At 38.1% G+C, this 23,769-nt stretch overlaps 1 protein-coding gene and 1 pseudogene across 1 annotated transcript in view; both read right to left on the bottom strand.

Moving 5' to 3' along the window:
* KCNIP4 (potassium voltage-gated channel interacting protein 4) overlaps positions 1-23,769 on the bottom strand; it is a 1,248,962-nt gene that overhangs the window by 971,537 nt on the left and 253,656 nt on the right. The gene's annotated exons all lie outside the window — the stretch shown is intronic.
* LOC102983035 (bleomycin hydrolase-like) lies at positions 17,067-18,514 on the bottom strand (annotated as a pseudogene).

The following is a 23,769-nucleotide window of genomic DNA, read 5'->3' as shown; positions in this document are numbered from 1 at the left end:
TGTGGGACTTTTATGCCTGTGGACTTGAGAAGCTACAAACGACCCTCTTCACCCATGATGAGAAGGAGGACCCACCCTTCCCCTAAGAGTCCTCACCACCTTTCCCATCCCTACCCAGGAAAATAAACTGAATTACAGAAAAAACAAAAAAGAAAGCATCTTTCAGGTTTTCACAAGTGGTCCCCCAAACCATAGATATAATCCACACAGTGATTACAGTCCTGAGTACAGGACTTTAAAGTTTGCCAGAGCAAGAGAGACAATGATCTTTCTCAAAAAGATATACTAATATTCTTTTATACCTGAAAAAAATACTAATTTTTAGAGGGGGGATAAAAGTAAATAAAATTCTCTAATTAAAAAAATTTTTAAATATAGTCAATTTGTCATTTAAAAATATTAGCACCAGACCTCTGGGGTAGGATGGCAGACTGAATACATGTACCTAATTTTGTTCTCTCCCCAAATCCCACTTACAGACAGGAAAGGTTGTTTTTTTTTTTTTTTTAAAGGATGTAAGTCCATAACAATAGAGAAAACAGCAACAAAGTTTTGGAAGCTAAAAAGTAGATGGTGCAGTGGAACTAGGATCAGACCTGAGAAAACGGAATCTCAAGTCTGCAGGGGGAAAGCAAGAACCAACCTGATTGACCCCACACAATTCTCAAAGGTCTCAGTATGGGCAGTACCAGGTGTCTGGACATGGGAGTGAGAGTTGGTGGGTTGAAACAAGGAAGACCAAGGTGGGAACTCTGAGAAGTCACTCATGCTACCAGGCACATGCAGAATCTACTAAACTGCAGAAGTCTGGAGGTTTATTCTCTGGAAAGGTTAAGCCAAGGGCTTTGACAGGGGGTGCCAGGCCCAGCTGAGGGAAATCGAGTCTATATTTACAGAATACTGGAAGCAGAGACCCCCCAGTCCCCCCAACTCAGCTCCCACAACAAAGGCAGCCAGAAACATCCTTCAGCCAGATTGGAAGGCTCCTCTCTAGAGAAAGTAAAACAATTCCAGAAGCACATAAATGTATGAACCTAGGAGAGGGTCCCCAACAACTAGCCTATCCAAACTATCTCATGTAGCTCAAAATTGACAGGACTCGGGAGGGGGAAGGGTAAGCTGTGGTGAAGTGAGAGAGTGGCAGGGACATATATGCACTACCAAATGTAAATTAGATAGCTAGTGGGAAGCTGCCGCATAGCACAGGGAGATCACCTCTGTGCTTTGTGACCACCGAGAGGGGTGGGATAGGGAGGGTGGGAGGGAGGGAGACCCAAGAGGGAAGAGATATGGGATATACATATACATATGTATATGTATAACTGATTCACTTTGTTGTAAAACAGTTATATTGTAAAACAGTTATACTCCAATAAAGATGTTTAAAAAATTTGTTAATGGATACACAGTATAAAAGATATAAATTGTGACATCAAAAACATAAAATTGGGATCGACAGATTCAATGCAACCCCTATCAAAATCCCAACAACATTTTTCACAGAAATGAAAAAAAAAAAGAAGAGGAAATTTGGACACAAAGGAAGATATCAGAGTCCTACCCTCAGACAGCAGAGGCCATGTGAGGACACAGTGAGAAGGCAGCCACCTGCAAACCAGGCAGGGAGGCCTCAGGAGAAAACAACCCAGCTGGCACCTTGATTTTGGACTTCCAGCCTCCAGAGCTGTGAGAAAAATACATTTCTGTTGTTTAAGACACCAAATCTGTGATATTTTGTTATGGAAGCTCTAGCAAACTAACATACAGCCTAACTTCCACAGCCCTCGCAAACCCACTGAACTTGTTCTATTTTTACCCAGAGCACTTATCACCCACTAACAGACTATTTAATTAATCAACTTAGCATGATTATTATCCAACTGTCTGCTATACGAGGGCAATGATCTTTTGCTTGTATGATGTATTCCAAGTTCCCAGAATAGTGCCAACCAAGAGGGTACATACTTCACAAATACCTGCTGGATAAATGAAACCTAACAATACATTATCTCTATATATCCCCTTCCTCTCTTTCTGTGTTCTTGCTCGAAGGTCCAGTTGCCAATTCAGCATCTCCAAGCCCATAGCTACTAAAACCTAGCTTAAACGCCACCACTGCTAAGAATGTCTCTCTTGCCACCAGCGCAAAGTGGATTCCCTCTTCGAATTCTACTAAAACACTGCCTGTGCCTCTCTCCTGGTATTTAACACATTCAAGCCTGTAATAAGATTGTTTTTATATGTTTTAACTTCTGTACAAGCTTCTTTCTGGTGCAAGCTGGTGTCTCATGCATCTTCAAATATCTCTTTTGCACATAGTGGAGCAATATACAAATAATGTGGCATTTTTTAGGTAGAAGAGGATTTTTTTTATAAAAGAACACTAAAGCATAATGAAGTATGACTCTTCAAGTAGACACATCTTAAATTTTATTATTTTTGAAGCATATATTTGAGCTATATATTCTATTTGCTTTTAGAAAATTTTAAATTGATATAAATGGAACACACTTTAACCTCTTCTGAGGACTCCAAAACAACTGAATGATGTTAGTTGCTATACTTTGCACTGATTTATCAGTATCCAAAAGAGGGCTTAGGACTACTTGGAATGAGTATTGATCACAAATACTGTTCTAAAAAATGCTGGCCTGGGGACTCCCCTGGTGGTCCAGTGGTAAAGAATCTGCCTTCCAATGCAGGGGATGCGGGTTCGATCCCTCATAGGGGAACTAAGATCCCAGATGCCACAGGGCAACTAAGCCCACGCACCACAACTACTGAGCTCGTGTGCCTCAATGAGAGACCCCACGCGCCCTGGAGCCTGTGCACCACAACTAGAGAGAAAGCCTCATGCTGCAACTAGAGAGAAGCCTGCATGCTGCAACGAAGACCTGATGTGGCCAAATAAATAAATAAATAAATAAATATTTTTTAAAAAAATGCTGGCCTGAAAAAGTACCTGCTGGCAGCCTGAATAGGGATAACTTAATTTTTCTGATGAGCAAACAGGTATGGAAGAATGTAAACTTGTCCAAGGTCTCCTGCTAAAATGAGATGGTGCTAAGATTTAAGTGTAGGTCTTCTTGGCTGCCAACACCAGGTATTTCTATCAGAGCAAGACATCACCATAGACACATCACAATGTAAGGTTGAAAGAACAATGTCTTCTGGAATAGCAGTGTAATGGACTAGTAACAGGACTAACCAGCTCCCGTGATCTTGATAAAAATCACTTGAGTAACTCTGACCTCAACATTCTCTTCTGAAAATAAAGAAGTCAGACCAAATAATTTTTATGATCCATTGAGATTTTACACGTCTATGATCCAATAGCATATTCCAACAAAACTATATAAGTAGCATAATCTACATAATATTGTTTCTATTATTGTCAGTGTGTTGTGCATCTTCACTATTTTGAACTTGAACAAGCTTTTTAACCTTCCAAGATCAAAGACTAAGCCTTTACTTGGAGATGGGCTAGGAGGGCATCACTGGATGACACATTTGCATGTATTTGGATATATGCCCAGCAGTTGGCTGTATAGTTTCCCTTGGGGAATCTTTAGTAGACACAGCATAAAACCGATCTTTAAAGTTCTAAAAGCCGTTTATAGAACTGGCTTTACAGCTCTTTGAAGCCTTTTGACTTTCGTTTGGCTCAGGGAATTACAAAATGTTTAGGAAACTCTTTTATGTATACCCCATAATAAAACAGGCTCTGTGTATCTCAAGGGTGTATTACAGAAGAGGAACACGACTGATTTGGTAGGCTTTAAAACTCTTATCTTAACCTGGTAACTTTGCAAAATGGAAATCTTCCCACTGTAGAGGTGATAATACTGAGCTAGGGGAAATTAAAACTTTCTCAAACGTATATACAAGCTGGAGAAGAAAACTGCAGATACAAGATAGATCAACTGAAATCCTGATAATTTTTATATATATATATATATATATACACACACACACACATATCTATACATATAAATATAGGTATATATAATTGTGTGTGTGTGTGTGTGTGTGTGTGTATACGATTACAGTACCTCCAAGGTGGTATCTTTTTGTTCCAACAGGTTTACCATAGTTAAAGATTGAAAGAACCTAGAAATTTCTATATTATTAAAAACATTAAAGTGCAATCATTGCACATATACTATGTTCACTGTAGAAAAATGAGAAAATACAAATACATAGAACTTTATATATAAATCACTCATAGGATATATGACTTTTGAAATAAATGAGAAAATATACATCACCTACTCCTCTTTGAAAATGTGTAGTTATAACTCCTTTGTGTACAATTAGAGAGAATTCAGACTTCCAGGGCTCTGGATTACCTACAACAGTTTCTATAATGGGGAGAAGTACTGGGCAGAGATAAGAAAGCAGAAGAACTACAGCAGGGACTACAGTGAGTAGCTGACATAGCTGAGATCAGAAGTGATATAGGCAAACAATCACAACCCTACCAACTTTGGGGAAGACATGCAGTGAAACAGCGGTGTAAGATGTGGTAGCTTTGTCCCCTAAAATACACTGGTGTGCAACTTAGTCAAACATCCAATGACTATTTATTAATCATTTATTATGCACCAGGCATGGTCTACACACTAGATAACAATATGAACAAAACAAACAGGATCCTTAAAAAGAAGTTCATATCCCAGTTTTACAGACACTTGTAAATAATCTAAATTATTTTAGATCATGGTCATTTCTGTGGAAAAGGTGACCATATATCCCAGTTTGTCTGTGACAGTCTTGGTTTGTGCCTATATCCTTGCTGTGATTATTAAGATTGCCTCCTTTTACTCTCCAAAGTAGCCCAATTTTGGCCACCCTATCTGTAAAAGAAACTTCAGAAAGGTGATATAAAAGAAAGTCACTGTAGGAGGGGTTATTTTGGATTGGATGATCAGAAAATGACTTACTAAGGTGATGTTTGAGCTGAGAATTAAAGTCATCACACAGCTCTTCAGAGTGAGTTTGAGTTTGAGAAGGGAGAACTGTATAGTGAAACAAAGATATAGCTTGGATTCTGCTAAATCTAGTTTTATATCGTACTCCCACCACATCCTAGGTTTGGCACCATGGGCTAGGTTCCCCATGGGGTGCTCAATTGCTATTGTTTTAAGTCCGATAATGTGAGTCAGAAAGGAACACATTAAATTATATGGAGAAAGAAACTGATACTTATTTATAATGTCCTCCCACAAATCTATATTTTTGAACAGATATACCGTAAACACTGTGTTAGGGTAGAGCTGGAGAATTGAATATATTTATGTCACTTAGCAGACTCAGGTCTACTTGAGATACACCTCTAACACCTGAATCTGTTAAATAATACAGTGTCGATGACTTAAGTAAATTCTGAACAATGGGGGGTAGACAACTTGTACTATGAGAGCTCAAAAGGGAATGAAATCAATGCACATCAGAGGGTGAAGACAGATCCAAGCGGGTAGAAATGGAATGTGAACAGGCATTTAACTGATTCACTGCCTGATTCGCTCAGTAAGCCACAGAAGCACCTCCCTGGACAAGGAACAGAACCTTCTGGTGGGCTTGCTTTGCTGGTAGTTTCTGCAGGAATCTGGTAGTGTGAGCAATCTGGCTTTTCAGCAAAACTTCCTTCTCCTGCACATAATCCCACTGATCCTCTTTCTCCCAGCTGTTTTTTTTTTTTTTTTTTTTTTTGCGGTACGCGGGCGTCTCACTGTTGTGGCCTCTCCCGTTGCGGAGCACAGGCTCCGGACGCGCAGGCTCAGCGGCCATGGCTCACGGGCCCAGCCGCTCCGTGGCATGTGGGATCCTCCCGGACCGGGGCACGAACCCGCGTCCCCTGCATCGGCAGGCGGACTCTCAACCACTGCACCACCAGGGAAGCCCCCAGCTGCTTTCTTACCTTCCTTGTTTGGCTTCCCTCTCATCGGCTTCTCTCCCTCTAATTTTCTTCAAAGGAGCATATTTTGAAGGCTTACTGCCTCACCTAGGTTGCTTTTTGTCCTCGCCTCTCCTTGGCTAAAACCACAAGAGATAGCTGTCCTCTGCTTTCGGAAATCTAAGCACACATTGGTTTGTGGAGTTAACTGCCCTGCATTTATTTGCTGCACTAGCAGAGTAACGTGGGGCAGGTGGGAATCATGAAATAGCTTACAAAAACACAAGCCTCAAGCCCTTAACAACCACTTAATAAACTTTAGTTGAATCCATAAATGGCAGTTATAGTTATTGAAAACTAACACAATAAAAGGCAAAATAGTTTTAAAAAATGCAGTCATTTATATCGGTTACTTTAGATTTATTCCTAATTACCAGGCAGTATAATAATGATTAGGTATCCAATTACCTTTAGGGAAAATTTATTTATTTATTTATTTTTGCGGTACGCGGGCGTCTCACTGTTGTGGCCTCTCCCATTGCGGCGCACAGGCTCCGGACGCGCAGGCCCAGCAGACATGACTCACGGGCCCAGCCACTCCGCGGTACGTGGGATCCTCCCAGACCGGGGCACGAACCCGCGCGTCCTCTGCATCGGCAGGCAGACTCTCAATCACTGCGCCACCAGGGAAGCCCGAAAATTTATTTTAAAAAAAACAGAACATCCTATGGATATCAGCTCAGTAATAATGACAAAAGCTACCCATTTATGGAATGTTGGCTAGCAAGAGAAATATATGTAGGAATATCCCCATTTTACAGATGAGTTGACCCAGCTCAGAGCAGCTGGATGACCTTCACAATGGTAGAAATAAGGATAGAGCTGGAAGTCCAACACAAGGCTCCTAACTCTTCCTCTGTACATGCTGTTGCGCTCCAGAAGCATAGCTGGGGGTTGAGCAGAGAGAACAGCTCCTCTGGAACATTCTAAGAATTATTATTTTTTGTTTTTAATGTAATATATTCATATTATGGTCATTAAGACTATGATGTAAAGACATTAGAGGGAGCAAAACAGAGCCAGACAGTGAGCCAGACATGAGACACATAAAGAAGGGTGTCTAGTGATGGAATGCCTTTTACTCCTCCAAGCAAAATTTGGCATAGCTCTTCTCCTACCTCAGCCACTCATTCAGTTCTCTGACTCACTCTCCCTGAAAATAATAATTAGTTGGCCCTCCTCAGCCATTATTACATGTTGATCTGCTTTAGAGTCCTATGCATTCACCTTTTAAACATATACATACTAATATATATAAAATAGATAACTAATAAGAACCTACTGTATAGCACAGGGAACTCTATTCAATATTCTATAATAACCTATATGGGAAAAGAATCTGAAAAAGAATAGATACATGTATATGTATAACTGATTCACTTTGCTGTACACCTGAAACTAACACAACATTGTAAATCAACGATACTCCAATAAAAATTAATTTGAAAAAGTAAAGTGAACATTGGTCCCACATAAAGAACATCTTGAGACATTCTGATGGCATTGCAGTATATCTATCAGGCAGAAGAAATGGAGAATGGTAGGCATAGAGCCATGGTTTGCAAAGGCTGGATCAAAACTAGTTTGTTTGTCAAAATTGTTGGCATATACAGCAAAAAATATACCAATGTTGACTTCCATCATGGCCAGTTGGACTTCGCTTTCTTCCACAAGAAAGGGCAGCTCCTCAGATCTTAGCCCCTTCCCTGCAACTCACAAGGTATCTCATGCTGGAAAAAGGCATTTGGAGAGAAAATATACTTTATGAAAGAAAATCCATCATCGTCCTCAGCAAGCACAAAGCATAACCATATTGTCCTGGGCTGTAATACCATCTACCTCTACAACAAACATCACACTGTCTTCCTGTGTCATTTAATATGGCTGATTACGGTGACACCTCCTCAAAAACAGAGTCCATCTGTTTGAAGGTGTAGGTTCATTTTACTTATAAAGTTTAAGAAAGACAGAGAAATTTTGGGCAGAAGCTATATGGTCAAAGTAAAAGAAAAACAGCGATAGTAAAAGATGTGGTAGATTGACAGGAACCTTACAAGCCAACCCAGGGATATGATTAGCTTGCTGATATGATTAGCTTGCTTGTGCCTCTTTCAGTAGCTTTTGAGGGGAAGCAACGTGACCAAAGTTAGTAATTTTAAACAAAGCAAGCCTTGTCAGTGGTAGTCGGTGAATATAAAATAATAAATATGGCCATGAGCATGTTTCTCCTGCTTAGTTTTCCCACTGGCTTCTAGGATGGGGTCAGCCAATGGAAGCACTAGCAAAAATCTGAAGGTTGGAGAAAGGAGAGGCCAGCAATTTTCTTTTTTTTCTCTTTTCCTGAGCTCCCTTACTGTCAGGTCTCCATGGGTTGGCTATGTCCCTGGACTAAAGGCCACATCTCCTGTCAAGCAGTCTTCTGTCCACCGGTTCCCTCTCCAGGCTTCAGAAACGGCCCCCATCCCTTGCTCCTTCAGCGGTCTGCTATTACTCGAGTACCCCTTACCCCTTGTTGACTTCCTTACCCCTGCCCACATACATGGCCCCTTAATTAAATTATTTTCCTGAGATCTCTTTCTCTCCTGCCAGGAAATAACTGATACATATCAAAATCAATGTATAATATCCTCAAGAGCCTGTATGGTGAAACTTCAATATTTCTTTGCATATTTAAATGAAGCACTGATGTGTAACTGTTGAAGTTTCTGCTAAGAAAGTCTGATTACTTTAACCAATAGCGGCAAATACAGCTCCTTCTATAAATATTAGCTCTTCCCTTGAGAGCACATGATTAATTTTGTCAGTTAGTCAAGAAATGAGTTTTAAAAGTTTAACATGACTAAGACTGTGAAATCAGATCACTTACTACTTTGAAGTTCTCACAATGACCAAAACAATCTGCTCTTTGGAAAAGTCTTTAAGCCATATAAGTTTTACCTAATACACTAATTATGTGGTAAAGAACTTAAAATACAAAGTTAATAAACATTAATATGCAGATTTTCTTCTGAAATGAAAGAGGCAACCAGTATTCTGTATATTGGGTGTTTTACCCATTGAACCTAGGTATCCTCTAACCAGATTTGGTAGCCATGGCAGAATTTGAGATAAGGCAAGAAGCTGCACCCCTCAAAATACCCCTTCACTCCTGAATGAAAAGTCAAATTTATTAATAGAGGCCAAAATAATTCTGATAAAGTTTAAAATGTAAACTCTTGCTGGGAAAAGCAACCTAATTACATATATTCCTTGGCAGTCAAGAAAAAGATCATCCTTTGCTTTCTTCTCATTTGAGGGCAGGTTTCAATAGAAGAAGCAAATTGAGCATAACTTGTGGCACTTTATGTGCATTTCAATAATGCAAATTTTACATAGTGCTATAAGAAATACAATCTCCCTTTATCAGCAAAGTTTGAATTTATTAAAAACATAAATGTAATCAAGTATAGCATAGTTTCAGAGCAGGCAGGCCAAGCAAATATAAACTGTTTTATTCAACTGTCACATGCTAGGGCCACGTGAACTGAGAAATAAAAACTCCTATCACCTTTTGCCAGGATGAAACCTGAGTTTTATGAATCTTTAATTATGTGAGGTCTTCAGGGACACATCCTTTGCATGAGATGCGTCAGCCCTGTGTTCAGATGTGGCAAGGATGAGGGACAGAAGAGGAGGACAGAGGGTATTGAAAACATGATTCTGTGATTTGAAATCAGGAGGCGAAAGAAGGAAGTGTGCATAGCTAGAAACAGTTTTTCTTAAGTCTCTTATTTTGCTAAGCATCAAGCTTTATTTTTCTCTTCATACTTTAAAAATGCAACAGAAAAAAATCTAAATCTTTAAATCACTAGCCTTGTGAATGGCTTGATCCACAGTCCCTTTAACAATGATAAGGCTGGAAGCAATTCAATGCAAATTTGTAAAACAGATGCTCTCCCTCTCTCTCTCTCTCTCATCTAAAGTTGATGAAATGAGGAATGCTTATGTCACGCTTTTAATAATATAATTTTATTAAATTTGAAGTACTGTAACCCACTACTTAAACAGCAATTCAAAGCTTAAAAGAATGTTTTGGTTTGAATCGCCTCTGTTTCCCTCAGGTGGAGAGTTGAACTTCACCACACCTGTAGCTCATCGTCTTGAAGGCTGAAACAGAGCTCCAGGCAATAGCCACTTCACACATATGTTTTGGGAATACCTGCTAATAGGAAAATGTGTTCAGGTCTTGATTTTTCAAGAAAACTATGTGCAGAGAATTGATAAACGTCCAAACAACCTTCCAAAAAGAACCATAAAACATTCCAATACGAAACTTCACACATAAAGAAGAAACAGTTTAAAATTCAATATCTGCAATATTATTTACCCTTTTAAATGGGTCAGCATTTACATGACAGGGTGTTTCTTGGGCTCCTATAGTACACAAATTGCCCATCAATAGAATAAGTCTCATACTACTGGTGTCAGACTAAAATCCTCAAAATCAACTCCATTTCTTTAGACGTACAAAAATATATTGGTTACCATGAGCCCCATCTAGATTAGAATATAATATGGTACAAGAAGATGTAGGTGTCAAATTGAAAAGGAATTAGGATAACTGATCCTGTATTGCACCATACTACACTGAACATGGTGGCCACTAACTTTTAATATTTGCATACGGATTTCTGAGATTTATTATATACAAAAGAATCTTTAAAAATGCTTATATTTTCATAACAAGGCCAACACATGTGTTTGTAAAATCTGCTCTTTGCAAAATGATTTGCCATGGTAAAAATATGAAAAGTTTCTGGTAAAATGAAAGCATCTTATTTTAACTGGACAAATTTTTATTACTGAATTTGCACCCTCTAACATAAAGATTATTTTAGAAAAAAATCACTAATTTTAAATTATTTACTTATAAGCAATCCTAGGCATTGCCAAAAACTTGTATGAAAAGCTCCCAGAAAAGGAAACTGCTTTTCTCTAACTTGTGATAGCAATAAGACACATCAAAGGAGAGTTTGTGTTCATGAAAATTTCTTTGCACTTCAAATTTTCTGTTTGTATAAAGGCATGGGCATTTTGGTATCAAATGAAAGGCAACTGCCAACGACACCGATTATGTATTTCAGAAATAACCTGTTTCCAAATGTAAAACAAAATCACTATTTCCTTAGATCACATCTTTAATTGAAAATGTGAAGATTAAGGGCTTGCTGGTAAAATGAAGGAAAAAAATCATCCAAGGCACATTCATATTGTTTTAAATTTTTGATAACTACAAAGACATATGCTGATTGTTCAGGATACAATTAGCAACTGCTTGCATATCCAACCTTAAAGCAAATTTTTTAAACTAATTCAACTCTGCTTCCTACTTTTTCATTAATTACTAGCTAAGGGACTTGAAAGTGCTCTAATGAATTTTACATTAGATTCTCCAATGTGAACAGTGTATATTATCACAGCATCTAGTAAACGCATAAATTGGCTTTTCCAAGTTGCATTCTGAGCAGTTGCAAAGATTCTGGCTGGATTTTACAACATTTAGTATTAGAGACTGAGCTGAAACGAATTTTTATGAGAAACAAGTTGCTGTAATCACATTTTCCAGGTCATAAATCTAACTTACTATTTTATAATAATCTGTCCTATTTCTCAAAGTTCTTATATTTCTCTCCAGTGTCTCAGAAAGAAGAGAATGAATCCCACCTATACTGATTTCTAAATACGCATTAAATAAGGCTTAAAATATTTCTGCTATACTAGCTTTCCATAAATTTCATATTATAAATTGCCATGCAGTCATTAGCCAACCAATACATTTTGGATTCAATGCTTATGGTTTATGACTTCATAACCATTTACCATCTTCATAAAATTCTTTGAAATCAGAAGTTTCAGAAAACTATACACAAACTGAGCAAGAAAAGGCAGAGCACTGCATCTAAATCCAGCAAGAAACAGGTAGAACCTTAAAACTGCCTTATCAAAGAGGAAAATACAGACTACCGTGGAAACCTCATGGAAAACTTTCTTTTATAAAATATTTCTCTAATGTCATAGCTAGATAAAAGATCCTCTATTGAGCATTGTCCAATAAGACATGATATCATAAATGGCACATCATCCTTAATTGAATGTTTATAGCAAATATATTGATATTATTGATCACAATTGACATGATACAGCAAACTCATATTGGGACTAAGTATAGAAGTGTAAAGACTGGGTGAAAAATACAACAGAGCTCCAAGCTAACAAAAGGCAGGTACAGACTCTCAATAACTATTCTTAAAAGCGTCAAAAGCCACCACAATTGGCACTGCTTAAAGATTAGCATCTGATAACAATCCTGTTATTATGTTTATGAATACTTAATAATGCTCTCAGAAAATCATTTGATTTTTCACAGTTATCCCCTCAAAACTGTTTTTCCTGATCAGGTTGTCAACATAATCATATATGCAGTTCTGCTATTCACCATAAAGACTTCACTTCCTAGAGAAAATGTTGCTCAAATTCATCCCTCATCCTTGCAGTATAGTGTATAGGTGTTTTTTTTTTTTTTTTTACTAACTCTTTTTTCTCATGATTTAGATAAAAGAAGATACGTGTAAGTTGAAAAAATAAAGCTAACAATAGTTCTTCATAGCCAGAAGCAAAGTGTGGTATTTTAGCAACCCAGCTTTGCTCCTCAGAAGTTTGAGGGTCCATTAAAAATATCTATTATCAGAGCCAAAGTAGTTTTTGTCCCACCTGTCACTACCTTAATTACGGCATTACCTAGGAATTTCACGGGCAGCGAAACTGCTGGTTTAGGCTCATAATTTTGGAACACCTTAAAAATATTTTCTATCAACACTTAGATTTAAATAGAGCTTCTATTTCAATTGTGCAAACTGTTAAACATTAAAATCCACTGCAATGAAACAAATATCAAAGCTCTCATGGACATTATACTCTTCAGCTGTTTTCACAATTTGCTCACATTTTGCAAGGAATTCAGAAATCCAAAAGAAATGTCCCTAACTCTTTCACTGCTAAGTTCTATAAACAAATACTGGAAATAGTCTATGGATTATAATGATCAAAGGTAGAGAATTTCTAAATACCTGCAGGAAGAACAGCTTTGTGATTTTCCAGCAAACTGCAGCAAGCAGGAGAAAGGGAAAAACCCTCACACAATCATGCATTAAAAAAAAAATCTTTCTACTCTGCAGACACTGCTTCCTTAGATTGAGACACATTTAACGGCGACACTGCCAAAAAGACACAAAAGATATATCCACAGAATCCAGTTCTATCCCAAAATTAGAGCTGCACTGCACACATTTTTAGAAACGTGAATCTCAGCAAACACAACTGTATTTTATTGACAGCATTAAAAATAAACAACATAGAAATAGTGAGCCTTTCCTATTCCATTTCAACTTCGGTACCATGCTCTATCAGCCTCCATTTAAAAAAAAAAAAAAAAGTCATTACCTGTATGAAGAGAACCTGTTAATAGCCTGAGAAGGTACTGGGCAAATTTCAATATTTCACGTTTACATCGTTTTCTACAGCCACTCATCTTAAGCAACAAGGTATTCCTCTGAGAAGAGCCAGAAGTCTTTGCCAATAAAAAAAAGACAGCCTCTGAGGGGAAACTTCTGCTCAGTTTATGTCACAGGCTGCCTTACAACTCCTGTGGAATTAGCTGTTAGTGCCTGAATCAGAAATTCCTTTAAAAAGCTAGAGAAGCCGGATATAGATAGAACAGTAACAGGGTGGTGAGAAAGGGCTGCTTCTCAGGCCACCAAGTTCTTCTGTGGCAACAGATAGGCTGCCGGTTCACACTTGTAGTAACCCACGGTGGCTCAGCTCCGCATCCCCTCTCCAGAAGCAATCAAACCTCACAGACCATTCAGAGGGAGGCGGGGCCTGCGATGCCAGCTCATCAATGAATCAGCATGTAAGCAGGTGAGGGGACAGATGACAGGTCACTGGGGCTGAAACCCTTTGGATATCAGTAAAAGGAGCCCACAAATGCCATCAAGCCTGCTGAGGAGGAATTTCATTGTCCAAGGCTGTACAAAATGATTCCCCCCCGCCAAAAAAGCAAGTAGGAAAGCATGCTGTTCAAGGTCAGACACCAGACAATTCCCTGATACAGTGTTAATCAGATTCAGAAAGCCTAAATGGTGAAAAGGCTCATTTGAGAAGCTGACCCTGATTCTAAACAGATTTGAAGATTTACCACCAAACAGAGGCAAAGCTCTTTTGTCACAGATAAATATATTCCACTTCATGGGCACAGAGGTGGAAAATAAGCTGTTACCTAAATCTGGCTGTGTTTTCTGCACTGTCCAGGCTCAGGGATTTGAAAATTCAGGGAAAATAAAAATCATTGTCTCCTTTAAAATACAGTAGCCTGGAAACCACAACTCTTTAAGCCCCTATACTTGCTTCCAGGCAACAGAGCTCCAAAACTAATTTACTGCATTATCCTAAGAGAATGACTGCCTCAGTTTCCTCATATTTCTAAAAGGTAAACTGCAACTTGCTAGCTCCTTACCAGTTGACTTAATAGTGAGAACAATTGCGAGAGCTCACAATTTTCACAAAGAACTATTCTATTAAAGATAGTGTTACAGAGGTAGGCAGTTGCTATGAAAGCTAGAAAACTTCCTTGAATGTGCAGGTTTTGATTTTTTTGTTGTTGTTGTTTTTCATTTCTGAGTGCCTTGGGCAGTTTCTAAGATTTGTCGACACTCTATATTTCCGGGGTGTTTGGTAATTTATTTGTTTTTGCTTATTGTGTGTGTGTGTGTTTATCTCCTTTGTATCTCCTTGATACTTACTTAGTGTATGATATCTCCTTGATATTTAATGTATGTGGATGTGCCTCCTCCATATTTTAAATACCTAGACAGGCCTTTTTTTTTCTGACAGTTGTAATAATTCTACTTGGACCTAATATTTCCCAACAATACTATACATGAAATGATGTTCTTTTACAATAAAGAAAGAAGTACTCCTGGAACCATAGACTTAACAAGATCTAGCAGTAACTCGCTCTTTTCTGTAACTCTCCCATATTTCCACCAGACTCAGTGATATCATCATCTGAAGGAGATAATGAAGCATGCTTTCCGAGAATTTTTAGAACTTTAGTTGGAAGTGTCTGAGATAAAAACAGGTTTATAAACAAAGGTTAGCAATATACTTTTTAAAGTTCTTTCTCCCATGCATTTGCCATGAGTAATGGCATCCCAAAGTTTGAAATTGGCAGAAGAAATACACTATTGTAGTTCCATAGCTGGGACAAATTATTTTAAAGCCCCACTTTCTTATCTATAAAATGGGTAACAGGACACTGTTCATTTGTTGGAGAGTGAAATAAGATATGGTATAGATGGCATTAAGCAGAGCACTTTCATTCATTTATGCAGAAATTATGTATTGAGCACTTATTTTGTTCAATACATGGTTCTAGGTGCTGGCAATACAGCAGTAATGAAAAAAGGCAAAGCCTCTGCATACACAGAGCTTACACCTTAGGTTAGAAAACAACAAATTAACAAAGAATAAATAAAAAATATCACATATAAATAGATGCTATGGAGACTATTAAAAACCAGATTAACAGAATAGAAAGTGAGTAGATTGAATGGTCAATGAAAACATTTCTTCTTCTGGAATACAGATTACAAGAAGGAGACAGCCATCAACCATCAGATGTTCAGGCGAAAGAGCACGTCAAGTAGAGTGAAAAGCTTGTGCCAACACCACAAGCTGGAGAAGAGCTTGGCATCCTCAAGGAACAGAAAGAAGGGTGTGACTGCTGAAGCATACTGAGTCAGGAGAGCCTTATAGGAGATGATTTCATAGGGGAGGCCAGGGCCTACAAACCAGGGCCTACTAGTATACAGGGTCTTATAGCCAGGGTAAGGAAATTGGATTTAGTCCATGTGAGCTGGAAAGTCACGCCAGGGAGTAGGAAAATTATATGATCTCTCTGCTATGTAAAGGATGAATTGTAGAGAAGCAAGAGTAGAAGACTGAACGCCTGCGAGGGGCATCGAAGTAGTCTAGAGGAGGATGATGGTGGCATGGCTTGGAGTGGAAATGAGAAGTGGTTGATTTCTGGATATATTCTGAAACAGAATTAGTAGGGTTGGAAACGAGGGAAAGCGAAAAATTAAGGATGACTTAGTTTGAGGCTTGAACAATTCGACAGATAACTCTAATGAATTAATAAAATAAAACAACTGTGGGTAGACTATGACAGTTGAGAAAGTCAAAAGTTCTACTTTGGACATATTAGCATTGAGGTTTTGTTGCTTTGTTTGTTTGTTTTAGCAAAGTGATTTATTCAAAAGTTTCTCAGCACCATTTAGTTGTCAGAAAGAACTGATATCCTCTTTTCGTGCCCACCCAACTCCCAATCCCAGAGGCAGAAGTTAAACCATTTGGCAAGAGCTCCTGCTAATGATTATAATTCAGATCATGATAAGGTTTGGGTTGTTCTCTCACCTACTTTCTCCAACCCTCTACTTAACCATGACTCAAGTAGAGCTGTGTTCCCCCGCAGTTCAGAACAACAGGAAGGAATCATGTCAGTTTTGATCAACCTAACATCCCTGGCCTATTAGAGGCACATAAAATTACCTTGAAAAAACTGAATTCAGTGACTGCCACCTAGGAGGGACAGTGTTACTGTCAGGCAGCCTGCAGTTTTGAGAGCTCAAATATTAGGGTACCCTCCCCCTACTCTACTCTAGCAACACGGAGCACTAAGTCTGTTTTGTCTCCACATACCTCAATTGCTCATCCTCTCCTGCCTTACTAAAACAGACACTGAGCCGAACTGGTGTGATAGACTTAAGACAAACAATTACATCTGCTTAAAATGCTAAGAGATCCTGAGCTGTTGGAGATGAGGAGAGTCGATAGTATGAGCTGATCTTTCCCTTTTTTTTCTTTAGAGAGTAATTTGTTTCAGCATAAAGCACACTTTCCCAAAGAGGTTCCTGGAGGAGAAATCCAAGAGTCTGACTGTGTCCTGTGGGAACACACAGTCACCTGTGTAACTCTGACTTCAGTCCCTGGATCTGTCCTTTGCAGCTACTTCAGGTCCCACGGGAGGAGGAAAAGCTGGAGGCAATATCACTCGGCCAAAGCACCCACGGGGTCCCAGGCTGGCAGGACAATGGGTTCCTGCTCTAGTACAGCTAGCACCTCTTCAGGGACAGGCTTCCTGTCCGCCACCACTTCGTAGACATATTCAGAGAACCACTCATCTGTCATGCACAGGTAACCTTTGTGGCCATGGTCTTCACCCCACGAATTTTCCACTCTCCATTTCACAAAAGCACCCTCCTAATCATCCTTTTCTGAGACGGCAGTGAAGGTCATGGCGTGGGTCATAAGTGACTCACCAAAAGTCAGCCTCTCAGCTTTATTCATGTTCTTCACGGAGACATCAAACACTAACTCAAGGTCATAGACATTCATGTCACTGAGGCCCAACTTGCCATTGAAGTGTTTTCCAACATCACAGCCAAACCATACAGCCTATCCAACATCACAGCCAAACCATACAGCCTCTCTATCTTTTAAGGAGGCAGCAACCATCTTTTACAATAAGTCAATGGGCTGGTTGTTATATAGAGTTTTTCTCCCTCCAACTATATTGCTTAAGTAGTCCACCGTGTAAAGTTTGTTGTACTTGTGCTGGGGCCGAGGGTCATTCACTAAACAAATCTTATCTTCCATATTGAAGAGTGGCTTGACATGTTCCCTGTAAAACTTCAAGGGTGTTATGGGGCCAATCTTTTGATAGTTTTTATCTTTGTCTCGATATTCCCAGGTGAACGTCTCTGGTGGATTACCCAAATAGATGCACACCACTTTGCACATCTCCTCCATCGTGGTATCCTGTGTGGCTGAGATTTCTCCTTTGGTTGTGCTGTTGTATAACAGGTTCTGTAGTCGTATACAGAATTCTCTCATCTTGTGATTCAGAATATCATTCATCCTTCTGGTTGCCTCTGTTGTATAAGATTCAGGGAAGCACTCAGCAATAACACCATATTTTTCAACAATATTGACAAGCATATCCCATTGTCCTCCATTATTTGCAGGATTCGTAAGCAAATACTACACCAGCCTACCATCCTCAGGCTTCTTTTTCTGTGCTGTGTCCACAAAAGCATTTAAGAAGAAATAACAGCATTCAACCTTGTCCCAGAAAAAGAGGTAAGACTGACTAAATTCAAATTCTTCAATATTTAATTTTCTCATGAATGGAAGTCTCATAACATTCAGACACGGAAAGATCCAGCATCGCCCTGAGCTCTTCTGGTTGGTGACGGGCTTGCCTTCCATGTGCACCGCCTGGTGGAACACGTGCTGAACACCCTGGACCGTGGCCCTCTTCAGACAGATGTCCAGCAGGTCGTGGGTGGTGCCGACATGCTGGGCCAGTACGAACTGAGGATCGGAATTCAGTTTCTGAAGCAGAGCAGCTACCTTCCCCGAATTCAGTCCTGCCGCGTCGTTCATGGTGCCCACGCTGCCCGGCAGGGGAACGGTAGTTTCGAGGTCCTCAGGCAAGCACCAGGATTGCACAACGGTTCGCTGCCTAAGCTGCCCGACCTGCCTCTCCCAATGAGATATTTTTAATGTATTCAAAATTTAATACATTTTTCAATTTACCCATTCGTTTAAAAATATCTATTTAAAAGGAGAAAAGCACTACAGAACCTGCAGAGATCAGAGGATACTAGGAAAATACTACATAAACTCCAGAGAAATAAATTTGACAATTTAGATGAAATGGACAAATTATTTTAAAAAAATCTACCAAACATGAAATAATAGATAATAATTTGAACAGTCCTATAATTGTTAAGTAAATTGAATTTACAATTTTAAAACTCCCCAAAAAGAAATCTTCAGGCCACATGGTTTCATTGGAGAATTCTACCAAATATGTAAAGCAGAATTAACACCAATTCTTCACAATATCTTCAAGAAAATAGAAAGTAAGTAACATTTCCTAATTCATTTTATGAACCAGTATTACCCTAATAAAGACAATACCAAAAAAGGAAACTATAGATAAATATCTCTCATTAATACACACTCAAAAATCCTTAATAAACATTAACAGAATAATTCAGCAATATATAAAAAGAATGATCTACCACAACCAGGTGTGGTTCAGTCTAAGGCTCTAAGGCTGCAAGACTGACTTGATATGGAAAAAGCAAAGTAATTTACCATATTAACAAGCTAAAGAAAAAAAATCACATAATCACATCTATTGATTCAGAAAACAATATATGACAAAGTTAACATGCATTCATAATTTTAAGAAAAAATCTCAGTGAAATAGGAATTGAGGGCAACTTCCTCGACTTGATAAAGCACATCTACAAAAACCTACTGGCAACATTATACTTAATGATGAGAGACTGAATGATTTCACCCAAAGATTAGGAATGAGGTAAGAATGTCTGCTTTCACCAGCATTATTAAATATAGAGTTGTAAGTAGTACCAGTGCAATAAGATAAGAAAGGAAATTAAAGACATACAGACTGTAAAGAAAAAAAATAAACTTATCCTATTTGAGGATGACATGATTGTCTATGTAGAAAAGACAAAAATAAATAAATAAATAAATAACTTAAAAATACTCCTAGAATGAATAGTGAGTTCAGCAGTCATAGAATACGAGCTCAACATTAATTGTACTACTGAGAAGTCATTTGTACTAGCAATAAACATAAAAATTAAAACACAGTATCATTAACAATGGCTCAAAAAAATGAATACTGAGGTTTAAATCTAACAAAACATGTATGAAATTTGTATGCTGAAAATTCCAAAACCTCTGGAGAAGGAAAGAAAAGATCTGAATAAACAGAGAGACACTCTGTGTTCATGTATTAGAAGACTCAACACAGTAAAGATGCCAATTCTTCCCAAATTGACATACGGCTTAACACAGTTCTAATCAAAATATGAGCAAGATTATTTTTAATATAGAAGAGATTATATTAATTATATGGAGAGAAAAAGAAACTGGAATAGCTGAAACAATTTTTAAAAGAAGATTAAGTCTTTAAATAATTCTACCTTATTTCAAGAGTTATGCAGCTTCACTAGTTAAGACTGTGGTATTGGTAGAGAGATGGGCACATAGTTCAATGGAAAAGAATAGAAAACCTAGAAATAAATCCACACAATTATCCACAACTGATTTTTGACAAAGATGCCAAGAGAAAATCAGTGGAGGAAAGAGAGCCTTTCAACAGGTGGTGCTGGGGCAACTGGACATCTATAGGCAAAAACTGAACCTTCACCAAGATCTCACATCTTATACAAATATTACCTCACAAAGGATCACAAAATTAAACATAAAACTACAAAAGTTTAAGAAAAAAATAAGAGAAAATCTCTACAATTTGGGGCTGGGTGAAGATTTTTCAGACTTGACACCAAAGGATTATTTATAAAAGCGAAATTGCTAAGTTGGATGTCATCAAATTTAAAAACTCTCACTCATTTAAGAGGATGAAAAGTCAAGCTCCAAAGTGGGAGAAAATATTTGCAAACCACGTATCTGACAAAACACTATTATCTAGAATATATAACGAACGTACAAAACTCAACAGGAAAATGCATACAACCCAGTTAGAACATGAACAAAAGACATGAAGACATTTCACCAAAATAAGATATTCAAATGGCAACAAAGCACAAGCAAAGATGTTTGATACCATTATTCGTTACTGAAATGCAAAGTAAAACTACAGTGAGTCCATCATTACACATCGAGCTGAATGGCTAAAATGAAAAACTAGTGATAAGACCAAAGGCCGATAAGGATGCAGAGACACTGGACCATTCATACATTGCTGGTGGGAATGTAAAATGGTACAGCCACTCTGAAAAACAGTCTGGTAGCTTTTTAAAAAATTCTAAACATATATCAATCATTTAACCCAGCAACTGCACTCCTGAGCATCTATCCCAGAGAAATGAAAATATATGTTTAGACAAAAATCTTTATATAAACCCTTATAGCATTTTTGTCTATAACAGCCCCAAACTGGAAACAACCTAAACAGTGATTCATACACACCAACATGAAAAAAGGAATGAACTATTGATATCTACAACCTGGACAAATCTCAAGGGGATTATGCTGAGCAGGGGCAGGGTTGGGGGGAAGCCAATCTAAAAAGGTTACATACTGCACCATTATATTTATGTAACAGTCTTGAAATGACAAAATTTTTTAAATGGACAACAGATTTGTGGATGCCAAAGATTAAGGAAAGGGTAGGGGCCAGAGGGAAGTGACTGTAGCTATAAAAGTGCAACATGATAGATCCTTGTGCAGACAGAAATACTGTCCATTGACATTGACTGTATCAATGTCAATATCCTAGTTGTAATATTCTACTAGAGTTTTGTAAGATGTTACCATTGGGGGAAACTAAATACTTTACTATGGATCTCTTTGTATTATTTCTTACAACTGCCTGTGAATTTACAATTATCTCAAAATACAGAGTTCACTTAAAATTAAATAAATCAAAAATTTTAAATACCTTTTGAACACCTATCATGCATTACTATTTTAGGTTCTGAATATACACAAGTGAACCAAACAGACAAAACAGTGATTCATGGAGCTTACATCATAATGGGGGGAAAAGACAATAGAGTGGGACAAGGAGAATTGAATATGCTGAATGAAGGGAGGGGATGGTGGTACAAGTAAAATGGGGTGATCATTGAGTCCTCATCGAGGTGATATTTGGGTAAGGAATTTAAGAAGGCAAGACACAAGTGCCATGTGGATACCTAGAGTACACATATGGGTACCTGCTCTGTATATGCATATTTACGTAATCTCTGAACAGTTAATTAATACTCTATAAACCATTCTGTTGAGGAACTTTCTTGAAATCAGCCCTTAGGGCTCATTTTTGATGTTAAAGCCCAGAGCACCAATCTGACCAATTTTTCCTCTAGGAAAGGCAACTATAAACCACCAATTTTGTTGGTGAATCCATTGCCTGTGTCTATTTACCATTGGGGGTGTGTAGGGAAAATATTGTTGCTTAATGCTATCCTCAGGAACTTACAAAACAGAATTAGAAAAACAAATATAAAATGCCACAGAGCGTTAGAAAACAAAAAAGAAAAATGCTCTTAATTATCAGCTAATTTAAATTAATACAACAATTACCTCCTATAATATATCAATAACCAAGGCTGCATGTTCAAAAATAACAGACGTCCTTAACGTTTCAGAAGTGCTTGAGTAAAAGCCACTGTCATTCACAGAGAAATGTGAGTAAACTTCACAACAGCTCACAAGGGCTCAAGGATTTTCTGGATGAACAAACTAGTTAGCACTTTTAGCACATGGTACAGAGGCTACTAAAGTTAACTGAAGTACAGTTACAGCTAAATTTAATTTAAAGGCAAGCCGGTACATCATGCAGTAAAAACCAAAGGTCCTACGATGAGGGATGATTCCACAGGCAACCACTGGTCTTGTTAAGTAACTTACAGGGAATGTGAAAGGTACAGGCTCATTTCAGCATGCATCTCTCCTAGTTACATTTTGGAATTTTATTTATTTTTCTGACCAGCTCTTCTTGAGAAGTCCAAATCCAGGTAAAGCAAATCTTAAATACACTTGGGTTATGCTCATTGCTCCTTAGAATGGAAAAATAAATGAATAAATAAATAAATAAATAAATAAACATGATTGATTAAGGGAAGAGTGTTGGCTTTCCTTCAAGGAAGAAATAATCCAGTAATTCCCAAGAAGACTGTTGCCCCAATGAGGTTTTCCCCCAAATGCTGCTCCTCTCAATACATGTTGGTGTATTTGGTGTGCCTCAGTAGGAATAGACATTATGATGCTTTTCCAATTGTCACAAGTTGCAAAATTAAACATGTGCAGCTTAAAAATAGCTCACCATGGGGTTGCAGAGAGAAGCAGAGCAGAGCCTTGCGGCAAAGTCACAGGTTTTGAAAGTGGGTCTTGATAAAATATCAGACTAGGTAGTTGTCCATTAGAGAGGAATGTGCCAAAGCTAGGTCCATTATTATTCCAGAAACATCACTATTTGCCTACTTCAATGAATGAAGAGCATACCAACACACTAATAACTTTTGCATCAACTTTGGAAACAGCTTTGAGAGTACAAAGCAAGTTAAAAATCAAACCTACTGACTGGAGAAGTCCCCATTTCATATGCCTAGGTCTAAATCAACCCGAAAAACCCATCTAAATAGTATTCTAGGTAACACCTAGATAATATAATAATTCATTAGACTATCCATAATTTACTGTGATAAAATGAGAACAAAACTATTGATAGATATGAGAATTCTGCATCACACTGTCATAAAAGAGGTGAGATAATACAAATATTTACATGCAAATAGATCCATAGAAGTATGTATTTAACACAAATTGTGAGATTTTAAAATACCCAGATGGCTGAAGTTGTAGCTATTGTTTGTTTTCTTTTTAAGAGGGAGAAACATAGATTTTCATACATGTGAATTCAGAGGTAAGTGAAAATTGTTTATGACATAATTTAGGGAAAGAGTCTGTTGTTAAATATGTGCCAGCAAGAGCTAAGTGAGGACTCCTTCGATGGGGCTCCACCTACCCGGAGCCCTATCTAAAAGCCTGATTATTATTGTTATGGGAGCTGGGAACAGATAGATGTATTTTTCTGATGGAGAGCCCTGAAAGTCAGAGTCAGATGCATGCATTGTACTTCAAAGAAG

This window comes from Physeter macrocephalus, chromosome 7 (assembly GCF_002837175.3).
Source record: "Physeter macrocephalus isolate SW-GA chromosome 7, ASM283717v5, whole genome shotgun sequence".
Taxonomy (NCBI): domain Eukaryota; kingdom Metazoa; phylum Chordata; class Mammalia; order Artiodactyla; family Physeteridae; genus Physeter; species Physeter macrocephalus.
This window is presented reverse-complemented; position numbering and strand designations above follow the sequence as displayed.